General features: G+C 46.9%; 1 protein-coding gene across 5 annotated transcripts in view; it reads left to right on the forward strand.

Moving 5' to 3' along the window:
- LOC310686991 (endonuclease domain-containing 1 protein-like) overlaps window positions 1–27,819 on the forward strand; it is a 152,296-nt gene that overhangs the window by 46,325 nt on the left and 78,152 nt on the right. The window lies entirely within an intron of this gene.

Below are 27,819 nucleotides of genomic sequence, written 5' to 3' on the forward strand. Positions count from 1 at the left end.
CGCTGGACTCGAACCCACAACTCTAAGAGAAAGCGGAGTCCTCCAAGGATCAGTATTGGGACCTGCGCTTTTAAACCTGTTGTGTGTCTACACCCCGCAACCGCCCCTTGTTGATGAATAAAACACACTAGGACACAGATATTAAGTTAATGTTATTGGGGAAATTTTGGCCACAACTTTATTGATTACAGAATGTGAGCGGTAAATGGCTTAGGCATTGAATGGCCCCGACTATATCTGACTCCTTCCCGGCGCGCAGGGAGTCTGGTAAGGGTAAACCACCAGAAGGGGAAACCCTGTCGATGCAAACCAACTCGAGCTCCCCTAGGTGTTCTTGACGGGGTTGTGTCATGGCCCTAGCCCCTGATCCGGGCTTCGGACAAGATCCACACCCCCGGATTCCTTTAACGGAATACCCTTAAGCTTGGAGGGGCATCATAAGGTCGAACAATGCCTAACCGCAAAACCTTACAAAGTTGTGACGGTTGCTACGAGGTAGGCGAAAACCAAATGGCCCGTGCCAATTTGCAAGTGGAAAAATTCCTACCAGGCCCCGCAATGGCGACCAACCGAGGTCCATAGCAAGTCCGGTGAAAACCTGCAAAAAAGGGAGGGAGGGCGGGAGATTGAAGGAGCAAGCCAAGAGGAAGCCCTCCGGCTCGCGCCTCCATTTAAATGGTCCTGCCCATGCCCCCACCAGCCAGCAGATTGGCTGGCTGAGTGAAGACGCCGCCAGGATCCCCAGAATAACATGGGACTTTGTCCCCCGGCCCTGGGGAGAGTGGGTGGCCACGTGGTCCACCGCAACTCCTCCCCACAAGGAAGTGGAGCGGGCTTCATAAACCATTTTATAACTGGGTTGGGCACTTAAGGTGGCCAGGTTCGCTGATGATACCAAAGGGCAGAGGGTTGTTTCACTCCTGCCCAGGTCACAGGCTTCCCACTCGTTGGCCCGTGTGAGAACAGGATGCTGGGACATTGGCTGGACCAGGCAGGCTCTTCTCACGCTCTTAAGCTGGGTCAAAATCAAAAGCCAAAATCCACACAAGCACGCCAACACTCTCCCTTCCAGGGGTTTCCAGGAGCTGGTATTCAGAAGCATTTAGTGTCTCTAACTATGGAGGCAAAGCGTAATTGTCTTGGCTAGTGGCCATTGATACCTTTACCCCAAAGCCATGGCTTTGTCCTTTTAAAGCCATCCAAGATGCTCTTTTGCAGCCATCCAAGATGGTGGCCACCACTGCTTCTTGTGGCAGTGAGTTCCACCGTTCGGCCAATTGATGCATGAAGAAGTACCACCTTTAATCTGACCAGGACGTTCCAGTGTTATGAGAGAGGGAGAAGAACTTGCCACCCACTCCTGGGTGGTAGGGGGCACCCCACAGCGGCAGGGGCTTTTTCAGGTGGCCAAGAAGGCTAACCTTGGGCAGTAGATCTGGGCAATGTGTCAGTTCATCACCTGAAACCTGTATGAAATTCAGGTCCCCTCCAAACGGTTTTGGGCTTTTTGAGCTGGCAAGACATTGCGACTCTCCAGCTGCTGCCAGCGCAGAGCCTACCTGCCTGCTCTGTGTTGGTGTTGGCTGGGGAAGCATGTTGTATTGCCAGTTCAAATTGCCTCCCTCAGCCTGTAGGTTTGCCTTTGCCCGAGCAAGCGGGGTGGGCTGCCTCTTCCCTCCCAGTTGATCGCTCCTCCTACAACTGACCAGGAGGAAGCGGACACGGAACAATGGATCCAAACTACAAGAAAGAAGATTCCACCTAAACATTAGGAAGAACTTCCTGACAGTAAGAGCTGTTTGACAGTGGAATTTGCTGCCAAGGAGTGTGGTGGAGTCTCCTTCTTTGGAGGTCTTTAAGCAGAGGCTTGACAACCATATGTCAGGAGTGCTCTGATGGTGTTTCCTGCTTGGCAGGGGGTTGGACTCGATGGCCCTTGTGGTCTCTTCCAACTCTAGGATTCTATGAAAGAGGAAGGCCACCCACTTGCTTGGGCAAAGGCGAAAGGGCAGGCAGATGGAGCAGACTTCTCAGGCTCCCTTTCCGAGGCTGGGGCTGAACTGCAGAGGATGGGACTGGGGGACAAGGCAGAAGCTCCTTTGCCCGAGCAGGCAGGCAACCTCCTTCCCTTTCTTCCATTATTATTATTATTATTATTATTATTATTATTATTATTATTATTATTAATACCCCACCCATCTGGCTGGGTTTTCCCAGCCACTCTGGGCGGCTTCCAACAGAATATTAAAATACAATGGTCTATTAAACATTAAAAGTTTCCCTAAACAGGGCTGCCTTCAGATGTCTTCTAAAAGTCTGCTAGTTCTTCTATTTGACATCTGGTGGGAGGGCGTTCCACAGGGCGGGTGCCACTACCAAGAAGACCCTCTGCCTGATTCCCTGCAACCTCGCTTCTCGTGGTGAGGGAACCACCAGAAGGCCCTCAGCGCTGGACCTCAGTGTCCGGGCAGAACGATGGGGGTGGAGACGCTCCTTCAGGTATACAGTGGTGCCTCGCAAGACGAAATTAATTCGTTCCACGAGTTTTTTCATCTAGCGAATTTTCCGTCTTGCGAAGCACGGTGTCGGAAAAGTTTTGGAAAAGCTTCAAAAATCACCAAAAACCTCAAAAAAAGGCTACCACACTGCGTTCTATGAGTTGCTCCTCGAAGTCAAGTCGCAACTGTATTAAGGGTGTTAAGAAAAACGAAACAAACTTGCAAGACGTTTTCGTCTTGCAAAGCAAGCCCATAGGGAAATTCGTCTTGCGTAGCAGCTCAAAAACCGCAAAACCCTTTCGTCTAGCGAGTTTTTCGTCTTGCGAGGCATTCGTCTTGCGGGGCACCACTGTACTGGACCAAGGCCGTTGGTCCTCCCTCCCTCCACAGCCCAGCCTCTTTTCCAGCCTTTTCCAGTGTTATTTCAGACATCTTGATATATCTCTATATCACAATGGTTAGCTGGTAAGATCATCTTCTTTGGCGATCGCTCACCGCCAAGTAAGATTTTCTTCCATGGGTTTAACAGTGAGTCCGTAAGTGACTTTGGAGGTCAGTTCTGGATCCATACATCCTTCCACGGTGGGGACATAGGTTTCCGGGCGGGAGTTGATCACTGTGAGGATTTGCAAAGCATGCCTTCCTCTTAGCATGTTTCTCCCTTGCGTCCTGAGTTCAAGTGTCTTCAAAGCCCATGACACCTTTGGTAAAGGCTGTTCTCCAATTGGAGCGCTCGCTGGCCAGTGTTTCCCAGTTGTCGGTGTTTATACTACATATAGTAGTAGTATGACTTGCTTTACCCCAGCAGGTCCCAAGGTGAGCTCAGCAACTTAAAATTCAGTTTTAAAAACAGTTAAAACAAATTAGGAATACGATATTATTACAACACCATTTGCCTTTAAAAAAAATCTGCCTATTAAAAATGAAAGGTGCAATTAATGGGACATCTGAGGTGGTCATCATCTAAGCTATTAATGGACCCCCCCCCCCCGTTCCCCTCACAGTTACAATTTCCAGAGAGGCAACTCTGGGAATTGTAGCTCTCTGATGCACCCTAACAACTCCCAGCACCCTTAACAAACTACATCTCCCAGGATTCTTTGCGGGAACCCACGACTGCTTAAAGTGGTATCCTAGTGCTTGGTAAAGGCTGTTCTCCAATTGGAGCGCTTGCAGGCCATTGTTTCCCAGTTGCCGGTGTTTATACTACATTTTTTTAGATTTGCCTCGAGACAGTCTTTAAACCTCTTTTGTTGACCACCAGCATTACGCTTTCCATTTTTAAGTTCGGAATAGAGTAGTTGCTTTGGGAGACGATAATCAGGCATCCAAAAAACATGACCAGTCCAACAAAGTAGATGTTGAAGAATCATTGCTTCGACACTGGTGATCTTCGCTTCTTCCAGTACACTGGCATTAGTTTGCCTCTCTTCCAAGGGGACGTGTAAAAATTTTCAGAGACACCATTGATTGAATCTTTGGAGGAGTTGGAGATGGCGTTTATAAGTGGTCCATGTTTCACAAGCGTGCAGTAAGGTTGGTAGTACAAGTTGGTGATATATCACAATCTTGAAAAGCAGATATTGCTCCCTGGACATGGTAGTACCTGGATGTCTGTGTACAGATTCAATAAATGTCTTCTCATTCTGGGGCAGTTGCTACTTGCCCCAGGGCTTGTAGGATGTTCTGAAGCCTCTTAAAAAAAAATCAGAACTGTTTTCTTTGTTGAAGGGTATGGCTTAACCCCAAACTGTAAGATTTGCCCCAAATTGGGACCGAACAGACAAAGGAGATAGCTTTTTCCCCAGGGGGATGCAGGGAGCATAACCACGGAGGTGTCGGTGGCGTATAAAATAATTCAAAGGTTTGCAATCTGCCCAATTAGGCATGGCTAATTTCATCTCCGACTTAACGGGGGGAACAAAGTATTTGCTCGTTGTAACAAAGGCCACTCGTTTGAAACAATTAGAGGGAATGTGTGTGTGTTTGATGCGGCACATAATTAAATAGTGCAGCCGTTTTTAGGACTATTTAGCAAGCGAAATGTTTTGTAAAATTCAAGGCAGATAAAAGAAAGTGCTTTGTGCCGTGCATGGTTAAACTATGGAACATGCGAGGCAGGGATGCCCACCAACCTAGAGAGCTGTCAAATAGGGGATTGGGCAAATTCCTGGAGGAAAGGGCGATCGATGGCTACTAGCCATCATAGTTATGCTCTTACCCCTGCAGTCGGAGGCAGCAATGCTTGTGAATACCAGTTGCTGGAAACCGCAAGAGCAGTATTAGAAATTAGCCAGGCGCCAGGCGCGTTTTGCGACCAGCACAGGTCCAATTGCAACCATGTGGAGATCTCTGGATGCCAAGTTGGCAATTGAAGAAAGCAAAGTGTCATTTAGAGAAGGATCTGAAATATTTTCCTTGCAGCTTGAATTTCTTTTTTTCTGGGTTGTTTTATTGGATGTTTTAAAACAGCTTTGAGATTTGTTCTTTAAAAGATAATGCAGTATCGAAATGCAAATACTACTACTACTACTAATAATAATAATAATAATAACAATTTTATTAGTAGTAGTAGTAGTAGTATTCCATTGGTGGGAAATGGCACTTAGACATTCCACTGTGGCAACCATGTTGTTGTTTAGTCGTTTAGTCATGTCCGACTCTTCGTGACCCCCTGGACCAGAGCACGCCAGGCACTCCTGTCTTCCACTGCCTCCCGCAGTTTGGTCAGACTCACGCTGGTAGCTTCCAGAACACTGTCCAACCATCTCATCCTCTGTCGTCCCCTTCTCCTTGTGCCCTCCATCTTTCCCAACATCAGGGTCTTTCCCAGGGAGTCTTCTCTTCTCATGAGGTGGCCAAAGTATTGGAGCCTCAGCGTCACAATCTGTCCTTCCAGTGAGCACCCAGGGCTGATTTCCTTCAGAATGGAGAGGTTTGATCTTCTTGCAGTCCATGGGACTGTCAAGATTCTCCTCCAGCACCAGAATTCAAAAGCATCCATTCTTTGGCGATCAGCCTTCTTTATGGTCCAGCTCTCACTTCCATACATCACTACTGGGAAAACCATAACCTAGGTTTAAGGTGCCATTTGGTGGTTAGCTTATATATCTGAGTTTCTAACATTGCACAGGAGGGAAGATTGTTGCTCTTGTGTTCAAATCCTGCTTGCAGGTTCCCCACAGGCCATTGCTCTTCTCATGTTCTTATGCACTCCCTTGTATCTGAAGTTGCCCGGTCCATAACGCTACCTGAAAACTCCCATCGTCATCTTACTCCTTTGACCATTGCAAATCCTATTTGACCATCTCCTCCCACTATTCTACCAGGCGTTGCCCACTCATTTTCAAACGGTTGTGCTATTATTATGCTGTTCACATGGTACAAGGCGCTTTGCTAAAATACCTGGTGGCAGGTGCCTGCCCCAAGGAACTTACGTACTAGAAAAAGGCACCAGGAAAGCAACAGAGGAAGGGGATTGAAAAGGACATAGGGGGTCAATTGGAAGATTATATAAGTATTCTGGCTCTGCGTACTTTGGCTCAGTCTAAATAAGTTACTGGGAGTGGGTGTTATGTACTAAGTTGAATAGGATCCAAAATGCAGCAGTCTGATTGGCCCTGGAACAATAGGGTTCAGAATGCAGCAGTCTGATTGGTCCTAGAACAATAGGATTCAGAATGTAGCAGCCTGATTGGTCCTAGAACAATAGGCTCCAGAATGCAGCAGTCTGATTGGTCCACAGGACCCACCCAATCCAGCTCCAGGTAGAAGTAAATCCGCGACCTGATTGGCTTACAGGAGAATCCCGGAATTAGCCAGTCACGTGGGGCCCATTGTGTAAATAATGTATATAATGCAGACATTCTGGAGGAACTTCCATTCCTCCTCACCACTATGAGCTGAATAAAGAGCATGAAATCCACTCTCGACTCCGAGTATATTTCAGAGTGGATGCCAAAGGTGTAATGGAAAATGGTGGTTTTAGGGGACGAATGTGGAGGAAAGGACAGAAGGGTGACCTGGGAGCTGGCTGCTGGCGCCAGCGGCAGCTACCTGGCCGCAAAGATAAGTTTGCAAGGTCTAGAAGCTTGCCCCCCTTTTTTAAAAAACCCCAGAAAAGTCAAAGAGATTCTCAGGAAGCTTCTTTCCGTCCCCGTGACCACATTTCTTATTCCTGCGCTGCACAAAAGTGCCACGTGTACAAAGCGCTTGTCCCACTCAGCCGGCGCTGCGGAGGGAAGCACTGGCTCTTAATCTTCCCGGTGGAAACAATATTGATCCGCTTCATGAGGCCGCTAAGAATGAACACAAACTGGATTGCCAAAGTGCTTGAAAGAGAGTTACATAATGGAAGCAGCAGTGACATGTGCAAACAGCCTCCTCTGCGTATCTTTCCCGGCTCCCGAGTCCTCCAAGCTTTGAAGCGTTACTGTAAAAAAACCAAGAAACAACTCCCTAGTTCTTGACGCAGTTCCTTTTAAAAATAGGCAGACGACTTCTTGTTTTGCAGTTCCTTGTTTCAGCATTTCTCACATATATATAATCTTTAGGGAGGGCCGTATCCTGGCACGGCTTTTCTCCTGCTTCAAACCCACCCAAGGCAATGAACGCTGCTGTGTTTCTGCTCAGAACCTGCCAGCCTCCTGGGAGTGACGCTTGCTGCCCTTAACTTCCTGGTTGCTTTGCTCAGTTTGTCCCAGGCAGGCATAAATAGCATTAAAAAAAATATATATATAACAAATAATTGCCAGGGTGCAAATTCCTGTCTCCCTATGGGAATTGTGTGTGTGTGTCCACAACGGAACAAGAACTTGAGTTTGATCAGGGTTGCAGGGGTTTTTTACACGTCTCCTCCCGTTCCGATTTTGACCTGAACTTTGCTTTCGTTATAAAGGGAACATGCAAATCATGCCCCCCCCCTTTGGGCGTGCTGCGGGCTGCAGCCTGGAACTCGTCCTGTCATTTGGATTACGTGCTTTTCGTCGGCTGGGTCTCCTCTGCTTTAACAGCTCAGGTCGTCAAGCGCATCTCCACAAGTACGTTTTTTTTCATTTCTCCAAAAACCGAGGTTCCTTCTTGTTTCTGCTTTCCCGCCCCACCTCCTTCTCCTTGTCTCTTTCTCTCTTTATAAGAAGTAGAATCCGGTTGCGGGCGACGTCTGTTCCACACCTTAACTTGAAAAATAAGACGCCAAACACTTTGCGAGGAGGGTTTTTAAAGACTGCGACAATTTCTGATTCCTCTCCTCTCGTGATTGTAACGTATGCCCAGGTTTCCCTTCTCTCGGCAGCGGTGAAAGCGATTGAAGCTGAGGTGCTTCAAGGTCAGTTTGGTAGGTTCCTCCACAGCACTCCTTGAAAGCAATGTTGTGGTTTAGGCAGTCTCATGGCAGAGATGAGCATCTTGCCACGTCGATCTCGGCACCTTTCAGAGCGAGAGAAGGCTCATGGTGGTTTGGTTAGACAGCAGGTATTTCTCCGTGTTTCGGCTTCACAGGTATGCCTTCTGTTTCTGTCTCCGTCGTCGGTCCTTACAGCTCTCTTCGGAGCAAGTGGAGGTTTCTGAACAAACATATGTTTCCACGCAGACGAGCTGTTCAAACTTGAAGCCCACCGTGGCCCCTCGGATGCCTTTGAGAATGCAAACTTGCCCCTTGATCTTATGAATCGCTTTGTGGCGTAGTGAGATGGTTTTATTTGGAATTGCCAGGTTCACTGAAGGTGAGGGTGGGTGCCGCCTGATTCAGACATGTACAGAATTGCCGTTTCTTGGAAAACTGGGAAGGAAGGTTTTTAGACCTTTATGGGGAAGCTTCTGGGGTATGTTTTTCCCATTTCGGTACAAAATTCAAAAGCTCAGGAATTAAGTATAAATAAGTATCATAGTATTAATGGAAAACAAGGTTAAAATATGTTAAGATAATCACATGACAGAAAATAGAGAAAGATGGAAAGGATTTGCTGAAATAATTAATAGAAATGGAATACAAAAAGGGAGGTGAGAGGAGGTCGATGAAACAAGGGAATGAAAGAGAGGATATTGAGATGGTATGATGTGTGTTTTTTGAACTGTTTTTGCTTTCATTTTGTTTAATGTGTTAATGTTAATGTTGTGTTGTGTTTATATATTGTACTGTATTGCTTTTTCCTTTTCTTTTCTATTTCTTTTCTCCTTTTTGTAAGGTTTAAAAGTAATAAATATTATTTAAAAAATAAATAAATTCAAAAGCTCAAGTGTAGGATAGGAGAGGCTGAGGTCTCTGGAGCCTAGAGGAAGTGTCCCTGTTTGTCTTTAGCTGTCCAGGGTGTCTAAAAGGTGTTCCACTTTATCATAGGCTACAGTACTTTCTTGCAAAATGTAGCTTTTATTTCATTTTTACACTTTTTTACACTTTTAGCCCAAGTATTCGAAAACTTGAATGCTGCAGATTATCATAGGCTACAGTATTTTCTTGCAAAATGTAGCTTTTATTTTATTTTACGCATTTAGCCAAAGTATTCAAAAACTTGAACGCTGCAGATTATCATAGGCTGAAGTACTTTCCTGCAAAATGTAGCTTTTATTTTATTTCCGTGCTGTATCTTGTGGGTGTTGTTAGCTTCCCTGGGCTCTGTAATGAGGAAGGGCAGGATAAAATTAACGGTGATAGTAATTAATAACAGGCTGGCTGCAATACACGTAAAAAAACAAACTTCCAGGTGTATTCGTTCTGGGGTGGGGGACCTGTGCCTGCTTATTCCCACCGCCCCCAGGTTGCTGGATGTCAACGGCCAGGCGCAATGGGAGTTATAGTACAGCAGCACCTGAAGGCCAGCAAGTTCCCCACTGCTGCTTTAGTTGATTGCAATCTGAACGTGAGCCAGCCATGAGAGGCAGCTGCTAAAAAAGCTAATGTGATCTTGGGCTGCCCATAGTGTCCGAAGCATGGGAAGTAATAGCCGCACTCTGTTCTGCACAAGCCAGGCCGCATCTGAAGTACCACGTCTCGTTCTGGGTGCCAAATGTTCATTAAGGAAATGGACAGACTGGGGGATGCCCCCCCCAGGAGAAAGTGACTCGGATGGCGGAGAATCTGGAAAGAGCTGGGTAGGGTTAGCCTAGAGAAGTGAAGGTTTAAAGGGAGACCCGATTGCGTTCTTCCAGCATCTGAAGGGCTGTTCTAGAAAATTGAACAGGCAGCGATTGAACTGGGAGCACAGCTAAGAAGAGGCAAAATTTGCCTCCAGCTGCACCCCTTTACTTTTCTCCTGTTCGAAAGGATGGCATCAAACGCAGTTGCAGAGGCAGCGAATAAACCAGGGGAAATTTTGGGTCTCCTTCGACTCCGCTGCCCCAATCCAGCACACCCGATGGGGCCCTTTTTCCAGGGGAGAAAAGAATATTGACTCTCCGCATATCACAGCAGGGAACCTTTAGCTTTTCAGATTTAGGGAAGTTTTTAATGTTTGATGCTGTGCTATGTTTTTAATATTCGGTTGGAAGCCGCCCAGGGTAGCTGGGGAAACCCAGCCAGATGGGTATTATTATTATTATTATTATTATTATTATTATTAATTAAATTTTATTTATACCCCGCCCTCCCCAGCCAAGACTGGGCTCAGGGCGGCTAACACCCAATATAAAACAAATTGATTGAAATACAACTTAAAAACAAGATTAAAAATACAACATTAAAACTAAAATACAGCCTCATTTTAGTGGAAACTCAAATCAAAAACTCAGATTTTGGGGATGAAAACGTCAGGTCTTCACCAAGGCTAACTTTCCAGACTGGTCCTACATGGGCCAGAAAAAAGCCAGGGAATTTATTATTATTATTATTATTATTATTATTATTATTATTATTATTATTATTAAGATGTTGTTGGAAGCAACTTCCGTCACTCCTGACCGTTGGCCATGCTGTCTGGGGCCGATGGGACCCCCACATTTGCCTTAAGCTTTCCTCTGGTTATGGGGGGGGGCAGATAGAAGCCCCTTCACATTGCTGCTTCCCCTCCAACTCCCTCTCTTCAGGCAAAGCAAGCAGCTCAGGAAGACTCCACAGCTTTATTTTTGCAGCAGAACTAGGAGCTCAGATCTTGCAGGGAGGCATCGATCAGGCACGGCCATTGAGGCAGGAACGATGCCGGCTGCTCGCCATTGTTCGCCCAGGAAATGTGGAGAACTGGGGGCGAAACGAGTCTTTCAATAGGTGCTTCTGGTCAGCTAAGGTCACACCAGTTTTTTTTAACAGACTTGGCTGTCCCAGTAGAACGAATTCCCAAAGTGTTATATGGAAGAATGGGTGCCTTTTTCGGACTACTTAAATATTATAGTATGGAGAACTTGCGAGCAGTTTTTGAGCAACAGACGTAATTAGATTATAACACAGTTGTTAGGATTTAATAGATGGAAGTTGGGGTGCAGCGGAAGGGAGAAACAACAACTCCATGGAAACCGGGGGGTGGGGGGGAGCTGGCAAAAATAAGAGAAACGACGGAAATGTGTTTTGATTGTATATGCTTTTAAAAAATATATATAGCGTATTTTTCGCTCTATAAGACGCACCAGACCACAAGACGCACCTAGTTTTTGGAGGAGGAAAACAAGAAAAAAAATATTCTGAATCTCAGAAGCCAGAACAGCAAGAGGGATCGCTGTGCAGTGAAAGCAGCAATCCCTCTTGCTGTTCTGGCTTCTGGGATAGCTGCGCAGCCTGCATTCGCTCCATAAGACGCACACACATTTCCCCTTACTTTTTAGGAGGGAAAAAGTGAGTCTTATAGAGCAAAAAATACGGTATATTCAAAAGTTACAGTACAGTTGCAATAAAACACATTTTCAGTCAGTATATCAATTGTACATGTGTAAAACGTTGAAACTTAATAAAATATAATTGGGGAAATAGCGAATTTCAAAAACCAGCTTGCGTCGCCGTTGGGGAGCTCCACAACCAAGCTTGTAGTCCCAGCCTTCGGCAATGTGGAAAATCAAAATGGTGGCTGCTGCTGTGGCCTGCCACTCCTCAGGAGGCGGTGGGCTCTCCTTCCTTGGGGGGGGGGGGGTTTAAGCAGAGGTTGGATGGCCATCTGTCATGGATGCTTCAGTTGAGATTCCTGCATTGCAGCAGGGGGTTGGACTAGATGACCCTCAGGAGTCCCTTGCAACTCTGCGATTCTGCGATTCCTAGCGCAGCAAAGAGCCCGCTCAAATCCGGTGGCAAACATTTCCCTCACAGAAACGTCCTGAGGAGGACGAACGGCTGCAAAGTCTCTGTTAAGCCAGGGGTGCAGGCAGCCCTAATAATTCAGAGTTTTCAATGAGCTTTTCCAGTGTGGCTAATAAACGAGCCCTTTGGGAATGAAATAGTCAAATATTTAGATTGCAGGTGCCAATGTTTTGTTGGAACCTTTTTTGCAAAGGCGTTCAGTATTACGAAGCTTAATTGGTTGGGAAATGAAGATCTGTTCTAGGACAGGCAATCAAATGATTCTGGGGCAGGTGTGTGTTTTAATTGCAAAGGTTTTCGCTGTCTTATGCTTTGCCAGTAAGTGCCGGAATGAGCCCCAAATGCGAAAATAGTCTCTGCTTCCCTGCCCACATGCGTCGCTGTTTTTTGGTGTTTTTTTTCTGGGGGTGGCAAGGAACCTGCTCAGGAAGAACGGTTATTTGCCTTGGCTGTCTGAGCGGCTAGAGTAAGAAGCTCAGATAAATATCGCGGCACACAATTCATGGCGACATTTTGGAGAGAACACGGGGAACCCTTTCCCTGGTTTTAAACGCCAAAGTGTCCGCCGGAGCGAAAAGGATTTTAAGCACGCTCCATCACTCAGGGAGCGCATGGAAATTGTCGCTCACAAGCAGGGCAATAATAAAATTAATAAAATGCCACAGTGAAAAATTGGCAGCTCGTATCTGTATTGGTACGAACTTCTCAGCAGTGGCGTCCGGATGAGTAAGAGCAGGTTGAACGAACGCTCAGGCCTTTTCATAATAAGATGCTTAACCGCACTGCAAGCGAAAGGTCCCAGTTCCCATTGGGACCTAAGAAAAACCTTGCAGGATTAGGCAAAAATGTAGGCCCATCTGTTCCAGGATCCTGTTCTCACAGTGGCCTGACTCTGCAGAAGGCAGCTTCTTCAGTTGCTGTGCTGCTGTCAACTCTGGAGAACTGCTGCCAGCCCGTGTCAGCAGTACTGAGCTGAGATGGACCAACGGTCCTGCCTTTCAGGGGGTTGGACTAGATGACCCTCGGGTCCCTTCCAACGCTACAGCTCTATGATTCTGTGACTTGGCAGAAGATGGCTTCCTACGTCCCTGTATGTATGTATGTATCATCATCATTTTTTAATTTGTATACCGTATTTCTATCTTACAATACACAAGGCGGTTTACAAGCTGAAGAAACAAAAAATGTACATCTTATAACAATCTAATGCAATACGAAAATGTGATAATAAAACTTTAAAATAGGCAACCTACATCAAAAAAGTGTGGCCTTCTCTGTCCTTTAAGGGGCAACCCAGCCAGATGCGTAGGGTATAAATAATAAAATGGTTGTTATTATTAAGGTTCACTAAGGGAGCCAGAACCGTGCCGTCGCCCCTCCGGCAATAATCACCATATTTTTCGCTCTATAAGACGCACCAGACCACAAGACGCACCTAGTTTTTGGAGGAGGAAAACAAGAAAAAAAAATATTCTGAATCTCAGAAGCCAGAACAGCAAGAGGGATCGCTGCGCAGTGAAAGCAGCAATCCCTCTTGCTTTTCTGGCTTCTGGGATAGCTGCGCAGCCTGCATTCGCTCCATAAGACACACACACATTTCCCCTTACTTTTTAGGAGGGAAAAAGTGAGTCTTATAGAGCAAAAAATACGGTAATTTCCAATGGGGACCGAAGGGTTGAATAAGGCTGGGTTCTTATCGGTCAGAGCCAACGGTTGGTGGGGGCAGTCCAGGTTTGGTTCATCGTGCCAAAAGTTGTAAATGTGGAAAAGAGTACACATTTTACTATCGGCGAGAGGGTGCATTGCTCCAGAACAGTGACTCAGGGCTGAACAGGTAATCAGGGTCACACTGTTCCATCTCGCTTTGAGAAGGGAGTTTTCATGACCAGTTCACTGATTAGCAAATTCTTTTCTTCCCAAAGCTAATCTCACCTGTAGGAGAGATTAGAAAGTTCACTCGTAACATTTTAGATCTTTTCTTTTTTTAATTAAAATTCGTGACCCGCTCTTTAATCAAATTACGTCGTCTTACAGTAATACACACTTTTATTTTTTAAAAAAGAAAATCCACATTAGAAATAAGTCAGAAATAGCAACTCTATGAGCAACTGCATTAAGCAATACAAAGCCAAATAGATCATTAAAAAGGCTGGCAGCCGGGCTGGGGAGAGATGTTTCCCCCTGGAACTGGAAATAACTTTAAAGGGCTAAAAGCTGCAGTGAAATCTTATTTGGAGACATCTAAGGAGTTACGTGCCCTTCAATCAGGCAAATTATGGGCTGCCGAGCTACTCATCTTCTCAGTGAAGTCTTCATTGCAAAGGCAGCATAATCACAGGTAAATGGTCATGTTGTTTAAATTATTTCAATTAAGTATAAAAGGAATTTCCATTTCCTGGTCGCCTTGGGGGAGACCTGCAGGTTGGATAGCCATTCGACTTCATGAATAAGAAGCCTGTAGGGCCGTTTAACTGCAGAACTTTTGCAAATTTAATTAAAACAAGGACAACCGGGGATTTAAATGGCAGGACATCTCAATTCGCTCCAGTCTGTAATAAAATGCTGTTATAGGGCCACCTCAATCTCTGCCAAGGGGCTCACTTGGTAGAGCACGATGCTTTTAATCTCAAGGTTGTGGGTTCGAGCCCCTTGCGGGATGACCCTCACAGTCCCTTCCAAGTCTGTGATTCTGTGATACTCTTCAAATGTGGCCCAGGCATTATCCCTGCTCACTGTAGGCCTTTCAGGGGAGGGGAGCGCATAGGCTGGAAGGGTGCAATAAAAAACATTTTAACAAATAATAGAGCTAAATGAAATAAACGTGTTTGCACAGGCATTTGGTGACTGTGAGCAGGAGGAGCAAAGTGAGTTTGTTGCCATAGCTGCTGTGTGTTCAGAAGATGTTTTTAGTAGTGTTTTAATAGTGTTTGTGTGTGTGTATGTGTGTGTATATACAGAGAGAGAGCGTGCGCTATTGTTGCTTTTGGTTTTGTAAGCTGCAGGCCAGGGCAGGGCGTTTGAAATAAATAAATAGAAAGCTGGTTGTGTGGACTTCAATGCTGAAGTAGGATAGATCTTATTTTGTTGCTGCTTTTTTCGGAACTGAAGTCGATCTATTTCCACAAATAGGCCTCTTGTGCAACAAACACAGGAGTACATAGAGGAGAAGGAAAGGAATCTTGCTTGCTAGCCCCACCCTCTGACCCCATTGCATTGAATGGCCCCAAATTTCACGCATTGAGCTGAAGATGGAGATTTGATTTATATGTGTTTACAGTAAGTACAACCTACTTGTTTGTGCCTCCGGTTCACCTGTCAAACGCTGGCAGTATACATGAGGTCAAGAGTGTGATCATCCAGCACGATCCTGTTCCCCTATATTTGTTCACTAGACGTGTGGAGTGTTGGTTGGAAGAGAGGGCTCTTGTATTCTTCGGTTTCAGAAAATACAGATGTTTCCCTTCCTCCACTGACCTTTCCCATCCCCTGATTCTGTGACCAATGGCTCAAACCAGTTTTCACCCCGGCTGACGCCGCTGCAGTCAGTAGGATTCATCTCTGCATAAAACTACCGGCTTGATGATTTTGGGCACCTATTGGACAGCACCAGTGATGTCATTAATGTTGCGAACTGCTCTGAGATCTATGGGTATAGGTAAAGGTAAAAGGACCCCTGACCATTAGGTCCAGTCGTGACCGACTCTGGGGTTGCGGCGCTTATCTCGCTTTATTGGCTGAGGGAGCCGGCGTACAGTTTCCGGGTCATGTGGCCAGCGTGACTAAGATACTTCTGGCGAACCAGAGCAGCGCCCGGAAACGCAGTTTACCTTCCCGCCGGAGCGGTACCTATTTATCTACTTGCACTTTGACGTGCTTTCAAACTGCTAGGTTGGCAGGAGCAGGAACTGAGCAACGGGAGCTCACCCCGTCACAGGGATTCGAACCGCCGACCTTCTGATCGGCAAGCCCTGGGCTCTGTGGTTTAACCCACAGCGCCACCCGCATCCCTTATGGGTGTAGGGTGATATACAAATTTAACAAAAACAAATTACAGTGGTGCCTCGGGTTAAGACCTTAATTCGTTCTGGAGGTCCGTTCTTAACCTGAAACTGTTCTTAACCTGAAGCACCACTTTAGCTAATGGGGCCTCCTGCTGCTGCTGTGCCGCCGCCGTTCAATTTCTGTTCTCATCCTGAAGCAAAGTTCTTAACCCGAGGTACTATTTCTGGGTTAGCTGAGTCTCTAACCTGAAGCGTCTGTAACCCGAGGTAATACTGTAAAGGTGAGAAACACATCCTTCCCTTCCATTCTGCATTTTTACATCTCGTCTTTGCACCCCAAAAGTCTGGTTTCGTTTGTGATTTGCATTTTCGTTCCTGTGTGTTTGCTCCTCCTGTGGTTGGAGCTTTGTTGCAACAACGCAGAGGTACGCTGGTGTGTGCGTTTTCAAGGAAGCGAGTTTGTGTGCTGGTACATAGTGTAATCGCAGCAATTACACAGAGGCAAGAGGTCACATTGATCTGCGAGCACAGTTCCTGGGTGAAGTCAGTCCTGAACTCTGGCAACCCCCTTGGGCGCTTGTTGTTCTGTCGAAAGTTGCCGGCTCAGAACAACCTTGAGAAGATTTGAGAAACACATTTGTCCACCTGAATCTTGGAGGCAAATTGCCTGCTGATTACTCTCTCTGAATTGTCCCCTTTACTTAGGACTGGTGGTACATTCAGCTCCTGGCTGCTGCTCACATCGCCAGCCTTTGTCCTTTTTTAAACCTCCCTCCATTCTCTCCCCTCCCCATTATTCCCAGATTGCACAATTGTTCAAGAACAGCTTTGGACTGGGTGTTTTCGAAAGCCATGCCTGTTTCCTTCGTGAACCGCTGGCCTTCGACCCATTGTCTCGTAAGTCCTTCTGCCAATGGTATTTTTGCCGCCGCTCATGTACTTTGTAGTCCTGACCTCTGCGTTGGGACGGAAACTTAATATCCGCACTGCCGGCTCCTACAGGAACCTGCCCACACGCTGAGATTATTGTTATTTAACACTTGCAAAGCAGACGAAGGCAAGGGCGAAGGACCTTTTTCATCCAGAGGCAAAAGTGGGCAGCGAATGTAAAATTTTATCTCTCTACACAGCCGGGTATTTTCGCACGCGCCCGTTTCTGTTTCCCACCGGAGCGAGCAAGAATCGTACTCTGGGTTCAAGGACACGTTCCAGTCAGGCAAAAGTGCTCCAGGAAGATGCAAAGCACAGCTGAGGTGTGGGCTGTGGAGAAAGGGCTTGGCTGGGGAGAATCCTGAGGGCCAGATGGAGAGGCTTGGAGGGCCTCCAGTCTTGGGATTCCCCATGTTTGAACATGCGCAGAGTTTTAACAGATAATGTTGTTGTTGTTTAGTCGTTTAGTTGCGTCCAACTCTTCGTGACCCCATGGACCAGAGCACACCAGGCACTCCTGTCTTCCACTGCTTCCCGCAGTTTGGTCAAACTCATGCTGGTAGCTTCGAGAACACTGTCCAACCATCTTGTCCTCTGTCGTCCCCTTCTCCTTGTGCCCTCCATCTTTCCCAACATCAGGGTCTTTTCCAGGGAGTCTTCTCTTCTCATGAGGTGGCCAAAGTCTTGGAGCCTCAGCTTCACGATCTGTCCTTGCAGTGAGCACTCAGGGCTGATTTCCTTCAGAATGGTTTGGTTTGATCTTCTTGCAGTCCATGGGACTCTCAAGAGTCTCCTCCAGCACCAGAATTCAAAAGCATCAATTCTTTGGCGATCAGCCTTCTTTATGGTCCAGCTCTCATTTCCATACATCACTACTGGGAAAACCATAGCTCTAGCTATACGGACCTTTGTTGGCAAGGTGATGTCTCTGCTTTTTAAGATGCTATCTAGGTTTGCCATCGCCTTTCTCCCAAGAAGCAGGTGTCTTTTAATTTCGTGATTGCTGTCACCATCTGCAGTGACCATGGAGCCCAAGAAAGTAAAATCTCTCACTGCCACCATGTCTTCACCTTCTATTTGCCAGGAGGTGTAGGCTGTCTAATAGCATTGGCATCCATCTGTCTCGAGAGACTATCGAGTGCACCTCCGGAGGTGAAGTAAAACTGCTGTGTTAGCAGCACTGAAGTGACCTCCCCGGGGTGCAAGCCAGGGCAGTGTGTGTGGAGGTCCTGGGCTACCCAGACGACAAGACCCCCCTCTCAGCCTCGCCAATGTAGTCCAAAGGAAAGCAGAGCAAAACGTTTAGCACCAGCTTGGCTGCAGAAGTTGCCGGAAGGAGGCATACAAGGCGCAATCTGACCGTCTTAGGTCCGGATTTGTGCAGGGCTTACTCCTGAACCTTTCCCCAAAAATATCCCACAAGGCAGCAGAGATTTTGGATAAGGGTTTTCCTTTTTTCCAAATGTTTTAATCATTTTAAACTCTTTAAAAACCATTTTTAATTGATAGCTTTCATATTGCTCAACGGCTTAGCTACAACCAAGCGACGTGCAAATGTTGTCATGTAGAAAAGGTCGGATTTGCGCATTCCTGTTCAGCAGCAACTTGTAAAAGACACAGACTCATTTTGCTTTTATTGAGCGAGTTTGTCTCAATTTGAATTTCTTGGCACAGAATCTCAATATCAGAAAAGCACAAGTTGCGCTCTTCATGTGATGGGTAGCTCGGTCGGTAGGGCATGAGGCACTTAAATCTCTGGGTTGTGGGTTTGAGCCCAATGTTGGGTGGAAGATTCCTGCGTTGCCAAGGAATGGACTTAAATCATGGGTAGGCAAACTAAGGCCCGGGGGCCGGATCCAACCAAATCGCCTTCTAAATCCGGCCCATGGATGGTCCGGGAATAAGCGTGTTTTTACATGAGTAGAATGTGTCCTTTTATTTTAAATGCATCTCTGCGTTATTTATGGGGCATAGGAATTCGTTCTTTTTTTTTCTTTTCAAAATATAGTCTGGCCCCCCCACGAGGTCTGAGGGACAGTGGACTAGCTCCCTGCTGAGAAAGTTTGCTGACCCCTGACTTAGATGATTCTCGTGGACCATTCCATCTCTACAATTCTCGGTTTCTGTGAATAAAGGATGGTGCAGGAACGCAGGGTTGCAGGACATCTGTGGCTCTCCAGATGTGCTTAACCAAGGTGGCTGGAAGTTGTTGCAAGGGACCTATGGGAATGCGGATTAAACCACCCATTTGCTGCTCAGGAGCCTGTGGTGGCACCGACCAACAGGAAGTCAAGATAAAACCAGCGTGAAGATTCACTGCGAAGCAAGGAAAGGAATTTCCCCCAAAGTCAGGGGAGAGCCGGGAATAGAACCCAACACCTTGTGACTCTCGGTCAGATGCTTCCAAGCTCCCATCATCGCGTTCATCTCTCTTCAAACGGAAATCTTAAAAATGATTCATCTTTTGAAAAGTGAGTGCCGAAGGGAACAAAGCATGAGACATCGGAGCCAGACTTAGGAGCTCAGTCTCTGGACTTCAAAAATCATTATAAAATAAGTTCTGGGAAAGGGCAGGGTGGAGAGGCTGAATTATTTGATTCTGTCTTGCCTTTACTCCCAGGGAGCTCAGGGTAGCATTCTGTCCTCACAGCAACCCTGTGATTGGGCATCATGGCTGAGTCAGGATTCAAACCCTGGTCTCTAAGCTCTAGGTCCTCGTATTGGGTGGCGGGGAAGGGGAGAGACTGCTGGATAAAATACTGAGCTAGATGTATCAGTGGTAAGACAGCTTCAAATTGCTCAGTGTGGTGACTGAGTGGTCTGTTGTTTGTTTATTTTGTAGAACTGTAGATTTGGAAGGGACCTTGAGGGTCATCTAGTCTAACCCCCCCCCCCAGCAATGCAGGAATCACTGCTAAAGAAGAATCCCTGACAGATGGCCATTCAAGCTCTCCCAGCATAGTTCTTGTGAGCACAATTCAAAGTGTTGGTGCTGACCTTGAAAGCCCTAAACGGCCTCGGCCCAGTATACCTGAAGGAGCATCTCTGTTATGTACTGAGTTGAATAGGATCCAAACTGCAGCAGTCTGATTGGTCCTAGAACAATGCAGCAGTATGATTGGTTGGCAGGAACCACCCAATCATGCTCCAGATATAAGTGAATCCACAACCGGATTGGCTTACAGTAGAATTCCAGAATTAGCCCATCATGTGCAGCCCATTGTGTAAATAATGTATATAAAGCAGATACTTTGAGGGGATATTCATTCATTCCTCCTCACCACTATGAGCTGAAGAAAGAGCATGAAATCACTTTGCGACTCTGAGTATATTTCAATCTCCATCCCCCTTGTTCTGCCTGGACACTGAGGTCCAGCGCCGAGGGCCTTCTGGCGGTTCCCTTACTGCGAGAATCCAAACATTAAAAGCTTCCCTAAACAGGGCTGCCTTCAGATGTCTTCTAAAAGTTTGGTAGTTATTTTTCTCTTTGACATCTGGTGGGAGGGCATTCCACAGCGTGGGTGCCACTACCAAGAAGGCCCTCTGCCTGGCTCCCTGTAACTTGGCTTCTCGCAGCGAGGGAACCGCCAGAAGGCCCTCGGCGCTGAACCTCAGTGTCCGGGCAGAACAATGGGGGTGGAGATGTTCCTTCAGGTATACTGGACCGAGGCCGTTTAATGCTACCTTCCCTTAAAAATAACAGACGCACCTTGTGTCACAATAAATCTTTGCAATGTACAGTGTTTTTCCAGTGGAAAACCAGATAATGTGAACATCAAATGTATGTTGCATAACACCCACATAACACAAATGGCAAAATTTGTGTGAATCCATTCATTGCAATCTCCCTCACAACCCTATTGGGTTTAAAACAGTCAGCATTAGAATAGATGCTGATAAATGGCCTGTCGCTAAAATTCAAGCTTTGCGAAATGGCCTATATTTATCATATTTTTGGTAAGCAGTTTGTTTGGTCAATAAAGTGTGTGTGTGGGAAGCAATACAGTGGTACCTCTGGTTAAGTACTTAATTCGTTCTGGAGATCCATTCTTAACCTAAAACTGTTCTTAACCTGAAGCACCGCTTTAGCTAATGGGGCCTCCTGCTGCTGCCGCGCCGCTGGAGCACGATTTCTGTTCTCATCCTGAAGCAAAGTTCTTAACCCGAAGCACTATTTCTGGGTTAGCAGAGTCTGTAACCTGAAGCGTATGTAACCTGAAGCGTATGTAACCTGAGGTACCATTGTACATGAAGGGGGAAGCACCAAGCCTGTATTAACCAGTCTGACATCATTGTCTTTCGTTTTGCTTTGGTCTCTTATTAGATTTCCAGAATCTTCAGAAATAGAGAGGGATGTGAGTTGTGTGTGCTTAAAGCAGGTATGGGGAACCAAGGCCCTCCAGATTCTGTGGAACTGAAATTCTCATCAGCCGCAGCAAGCCTGGCCATAGAAACATAGAGTTGTAGAGTTGGAAGGGACCCCTGAGGGACATCTAGACCAACCCGCCGTAGTGCAGGAATCAGTGGTCAGAAGTGATGGGAGCTTCGGGACTTCCGGGTTGGTGCGATCTGGAAATGGCGGATTCCCTCCGAGCTCCGGAGGGAATCGGCTCAGCGGTGGATGGGTCTTTGCCGTGCCGGCGACACGGGGACCCTTAAAAACCGCAGGCGCGGAAGCCTGCGGACTGAAGACTCGACGGGTGCCTTAAGCGCCCCCCCTGATTCGCAATGAGCCTTTTTAAAGGCTACGGAGGGGATACGGGGGACGGCGCGGCACTGAGAGTCGATCGCTACCGCCGCTGAGCGAAGCCGCGAGCCATAACTGGAGAGCGCTGACTTCCTTCCTTGAAATTTGGACTGAAAAAAGAACCCGTGAGTAATTTGGAACTGAACTTTAAAAACTTTTCCCTTCTGAATTTGAGACGACCGGGGGGTGTGCCAAAAGGAAGTCCCCATCCCCCCCCCTTGCAGACGATCCAGAGCAACGATATAAGAGCTAAGCTGGAGTGCCCACCCTGTAAAGGGTGAGTTTTAAAAAAGACAGTAACTTCCAGGATTTGGAAAAGCAAATTTAAGCAGGAGAGTGGAGTGTTGGAAGAGTTTTTGTTTTGTGGCAAACAACCCTCCCTCCCGAACCCGGGAGCGATCTGCTTTGGAGCCTGTATAGAGGAGCAGAATTTGACAGCTGTCAAAGCTGTCAAATGGACTGTTAATAGTGAAAAATTGCTACTTAAGACCTCTCCGGATAAAAAGGAGTTACAATTGAACTAAAATTTTGGGAAACAAAGAAACAATAATAGGACAGAGGATTGTTGGAGAAAAGACCATCCAGTAACCAGATTCCCTCTAGGGGGAATTCTGTGGAATTACAATGGCTGTGGGTGGAAAGATACTGAGAGAAATCGAAAGGATGTTTTTACTGGTGGGAACCTTACAGGAGCAGACTACAGCTATGAGTAAACAATTGACGGCTTTGGATATGGAAACAAGTAGTTCTGCTGAATGTAATGAGGAACTGAATGAGAAAGAACCCACAGCTGAATTTGAGATAATAAACAAAGAAGAGGAGAAGACAAAACAAGAAAGAGAACAAGTTATGTGGGAAAATACTAACCAGAGGCCGACATCTGGAGAACACAAGTAAGGAGACCATTGGATGGAATCTATTTTAAGCCTACGAAAGATACAGAAGACGAAAGTGGAGGCCCTGGGAGTTTATGGAATTCAGGAACTCGAAACAAAGAAGTACAATTGGGGCCTCCACATAGACTTTGATTTTGACCATCACCAAGACTCAGGCCTTGTGGAAATTCTTCAGCAGCTGCTTCTAAATATGGGAAGAGACTATGGACTGATTGGATTGAATGTTAAGGAAATCTTTCGAGACTCGATGACTGACAAAGAGGACTACCAACAAAACCGGCGGAGAGGGACTGAAATAGATTTGAGAGCCTCGGATGTGCGGAATCCAGGCTAAAAACTGCTATTTTGGACATATCTTGGGAAAGGACGCAAAGCGGGGATGGGAGGGAGGGAAGTATAAATTTAAACAACACTCAAGACCAGGGGGTTTAGTAATAAGGAAATTACTTAAGAAAAAATGAGAAATCGAGGGAAGAGAATTGGGGTCCAACTTAGGGAAAATTTATTTTTTGTTTTTATAAAAGGACTAAGATTAAGACGGAAGAAATGCTAACTTGCTGACATAAACCTGGGAACAGGGATGCAAGGGAGGGGGTGGGGGGAAGTCAAGGACTAGGGTTAGAAAATAAGATTTTCTGGAACTATTCATGTTTGTTGTTTTTTATGTTTGTCTTGGTGTTATGTGTTTTGTTTTTGTCTATATAAAATGTGAAAACCCAATAAAAATTATTGAAGAAAACAGAAGTGATGGGAGCTTCAGTTCAGCAACATCTGGAGGGCCCAAGTTCCCCCAAACCTGTGCTTAAAGCATCAAACACAACTTTGCTGTCTGTCCTGGAAGGATCTAGTTAGTCACTGGAATAAATAGGATTTCAGGGATCAACATGACATAGATACCAGTTTCTTAGACCGAAAGGTTTGGACAAGTTTTGTAGCTTTGGTCCCCCCCCCCCCACAACAGACCTAACACAAACCCTCTAGAAGTTGTATGTAAAAAAATAATAATACTGCACAACAGTTCTCCAACCAAATCATTGCAGCATCCCTTTCGATTTATCCAGAGGCTTTTTCGGCGATTAATCCTAACCGATTCCTCAGCTGCACTAGCTACAGGAAAAGAAGGCGTGGAAGAATTGCGTTAGGAATGTTCATGTGTTCTTCTCGTAAGACCAAGATTAGGCCGATAAACCACATTTTAAAAAAGAGTCGTGCTTGTTGCTCCTTGTTACTATAACCATCCGCTGGTGGGTTGTTTTTTTATCAGTTCCTGGGCTTTGGAGTGTTAAATAAATGGCCAGAAGCTAAGATTTTCATCCCACAGCTTAGTTTTGGGTGCGGTCTTTTCCGTTTGGCCAGTCGGCTGAAAGAGGCTGGAGGATTGACTCTGGTTCTGCCCCAGCAGGTTTGCAGGAATTCGTTTAGGAGACATTACAGAGCCGCTTGTTTGTCTCTTCTCAACTCGGCTGATCGCTGCTCTTTTGTGTACCGCAAATAACATACATTCAAAAAGGCTAGCTATATATCCGAAGGGCACGGCGGAGTGGAAGTTGTGCTGTAGTTTCATTGGAATTAATGAGGCGTGTTGTGGCTAATTGCTTGTTGCACTCATTTCGTGGGGGATATGAAATTTCCTTTGCACTGGGGAGGGGGTCAGAACTTGCAGCCTTTATCCAGCGGGTCTCCTGAGCACATGGGTGCAACATAAACATTCATACTAGAAAATGTGGCTTCGGTTTACATGGGGGAAAGGTGGGTCTGTTTACAGGTCTCACGGCTGTAGAGCTCAATTTAAGATGAGAAGAGAAACAAAATAAAGAAGGATAAGGAGCAAAGATACCACGAGACTTAATCTCAGGGTTGTGAGTTTGAGCTCCACGTTGGGCAGAAGATTCCTGCATTCTTGTTGTTGTTTAGTTGTTTAGTTGTGTCCGACTCTTTGTGACCCCATGGACCAGAGCACACCAGGCACTCCTGTCTTCCACTTTCTCTCGCAGTTTGGTCAGACTCATGTTGGTAGCTTTGAGAACACTGTCCAACCATCTCGTCCCCTTCTCCTTGTGCCCTCCATCTTTCCCAACATCAGGGTCTTTTCCAGGGAGTCTTCTCATGAGGTGGCCAAAGTATTGGAGCCTCAGCTTCAGGACCTGTCCTTCCAGTGAGCACTCAGGGCTGATTTTCTTAAGAATGGAGAGGTTTGATCTTCTTGCAGTCCATGGGACTCTCAAGAGTCTCCTCCAGCACCAGAATTCAAAAGCATCCATTCTTCATAAAAACTAAACTAGATGATTCTCGTGTTCCCTTACAACTGTGCAGTTCTACGATTCTAACGGTGCATCTCTTTACGTAACTACTCAAAAGCAAGCTTTGTCAAATGCAATGGGGCTCACTCCCAGGTAACCAGGGATCAGTGTAAGATTTCCTCCTGCAGGAGTGCGGAACCTGAGGTTCTCCAGATCTTGTGTGAATACATCTGCCTTGGTCAGGCCACACCTGCTAAAGCATCCATGACAGATGGCCATCCAACCTCTGCTTAAAAACCTGCAAGGGAGGAGAGTCCACAACCTCCCAAGGGAGACAGTTCCACTGTCAAACAGCTCTTACTGTCAGAAAGTTTTTCTGAATGTTTAGTCTGAATCTCCATTCTTGTGACTTGAAGCCACGAGTTTGGGTCCTACTTTCCAGAGCAGGAGAAAACAAGTTTGCTCCATCCTCCATGTGACAGCCCTTGAGATATTTGAAGATGGCCATCTTATCTCCTCTCAACCTTGTCTTTTCCAGGTTAAACATACCCAGCTCCTTCGACCTTTCCCATAAGGCTTGGTTTCCAGACCCTTGATCATCTTGGTTGCCCTTCTGTTGCTCAGAATTGGACACAGAATTGGCAGAACAGAGTGGTGCTATTACTTCCCCTGATTTGTACACTAGACTTCTGTTGATGCAGCCTAGAATAGCATTAGTGTGGTTTTTTGCTGCTGCTGCTGCTGCATCACCCGGTTGACTCCTGTTAAGCGTGTGGTACACCAAAACCCCTAGATCCTTTTCACATGTACTGTAAGAGTAGGTCTAAATCCTGATATTTTTACAGATTCCAGGAGTTGCTTTGGATCTGTTGTACAGTGGTACCTCAGGTTAAGAACTTAATTCGTTCTGGAGGTCCGTTCTTAACCTGAAACTGTCCTTAACCTGAGGTACCACTTTAGCTAATGGGGCCTCCCACTGTTGCCGGCCGATTTCTGTTCTCATCCTGAAGCAATGTTCTTAACCCAAGGTACTATTTCTGGGTTAGCGGAGTCTGTAAGCTGAAGCATCTGTAACCTGAAGTGTCTGTAACCCGAGGTAGCACGGTAAGACATTTATGAGCCACTTTACCATATACTCCCCTCAGTGCGCATGTTGGAAGTCATAAACGTAAAGGACCCCTGACAGTTAAGTCCAGTCGCGAATGACTCTGGGGTTGTGACGTTCCTCTCACTTTACTGGCCAAGGGAGCCAACATTTGTCCGCATGACTAAGCTGCTTCTGGCGAACCAGAGCAGTGCACGGGAACACTGTTTTCCTTCCCGCCAGAGCGGTACCTATTTATCTACTTGCACTGGTGTGCTTTCGAACTGCTAGGTTGGCAGAAGCTGGGACCGAGCAATGGGAGCTCACCCCATCGCGGGGATTCGAACCGCCGACCTTCCGATCGGCAAGCCCAAGAGGCTCAGTGGTTTAGACCACAGGGCCACCTGCGTCCCGTTGGAAGTCATAGAACCATAGAATTGTAGAGTTGGAAGGGGCCGAGGGAGGAGCGCTGGGTTCTTTCTTTTCCTAGTAGATTTCCACAGCATGTAGCTGCCAGGATTCAGGACTTCCTCTTCCTGCTTGGCAAAGACCTGGCATTCCACGAGACTCCGGCTCTGAAGTGGCTCGTCCCACCCTAATCCCTTGGTAGATAATTGATCACATCAGCCAACGCTCGGCAACTTTGCCACAATTGGCAGCCGTGGCAGCTTGTGGGAGTTCCAGGATTGGAGTGGCCAAGGGTGGAGCAGGCCAGAGGGCATTGGTGGAGCTGGGGCAGAGAGAGGCGCCCGCCAGCCGTCTCCATCTCTGGCCCACACAGTCAGGGCTTTTGTCCAAGGACACAGCGAATACTCCAGGGCACGTTAATTGCAAGCGGGGAGAAGCAGAGCGGCAGTTGCGTGGGCAGGAGGCAGTGGCGGGAAAGAAGGAATTGCGGAAGAAGTGCAGGCGTGACCCGCTCAAAGCCAGGCTTGAAATTAGGCCCACACCCTGCCCTACAAAAGTGGGATCCGATGCTTGAGTGTTTCCCCCCCCCCCTCCTCTAGAGATGGGGGAGAAATACCATTTAAAGGTGAGCCCACCTGACTCAGGCTTTCTAAAGCAGCATGTGGGACAAAGCACCGCCATTCTTCAACATTCAAATTTCTCTGAATTTTTTCCCCCAACGCATTTCTCCGGACGAGTACAGTGGTACCTCAGGTTACAGACGCTTCAGGTTACAGTCTCCGCTAACCCAGAAATAGTCCCTCGGGTTAAGAACTTTGCTTCAGGATGAGAACAGAAATCGCATGGGGGCGGTGGGAGGCCCCATTAGCTAAAGTGGTACCTCAGGTTAAGAACGGACCTCCAGAACGAATTAAGTTCTTAACACGAGGTACCACTGTAATGAGAAACAAGCAAAAAGGTATATACTGCGGTAAAGCATGCCAAAAAATGTATGTATCACAAAAGCAACATTTGGAATCCTAGAGTTGTAGAGTTGAAAGGGACCCTGAGGGTCATCTAGTCCAACCCCCTGCAATGCAGCAATCTCAAGCATCCATGACAGATGGCGCCAGACCTCTGCTTAAAAACCTGTAAGGAAGGAGAGTCCACAACTTCCTGAGGGACCTTTCCACTGTCAGAAAGTTCTTCCTGATGTCCTTTCTTGTAGTGTGAATGCATTGGTTTGAGTTCCCCTTCAGAACAGCAGAAAACAAGCTTTCCCCTGTTCCATGTGACAGCCTTTGAAATATGTGAAGATGGCTATCACATCTTTCAGTCTTCTCTTTTCCAGGCTAAACATACTCAGCTCCTTCGACTGCTCCTCATAAGGCATGGTCTCCAGACCCTTGATCATCTTGGTTGCCCTCCTCTGCACACCTTTCAGCCAGGGGTGGAGGAAGGGGGGTGCGGCGGGTGTGGGCCACCCCGGGTGTCACCACTGAGGGGGGTGGCAAAATGCCGGGCCGCACTCACCGCGGGGCCTGCAGCGTGCCCGAGTCATGCGTCACTCCTGGGAGTGACAAGGTGGCTTGGGCGCACACAGGCTCTGCACTTCCCAAACGGTCCACCCCCTGCCTCCCCCCCAGCTGTAGGGCGGCTGAGTGGGAGGAGGCAGGCAGGCTTTGGAGGCCCCAAAGTGCACCCCGCCCCTATGGGCAGCTCGCCCCGACCCTGGGCGCACCGCCATGCGCCTGCATGGCTTCCTCTGCCACTGCTTCCAGCTCGTCAACATTTAAAAGCGTGCATTATATCAGGGACCATT

This window comes from Podarcis liolepis, assembly GCF_965112155.1.
Source record: "Podarcis liolepis genome assembly, chromosome: 10".
NCBI classification, from domain to species: domain Eukaryota; kingdom Metazoa; phylum Chordata; class Lepidosauria; order Squamata; family Lacertidae; genus Podarcis; species Podarcis liolepis.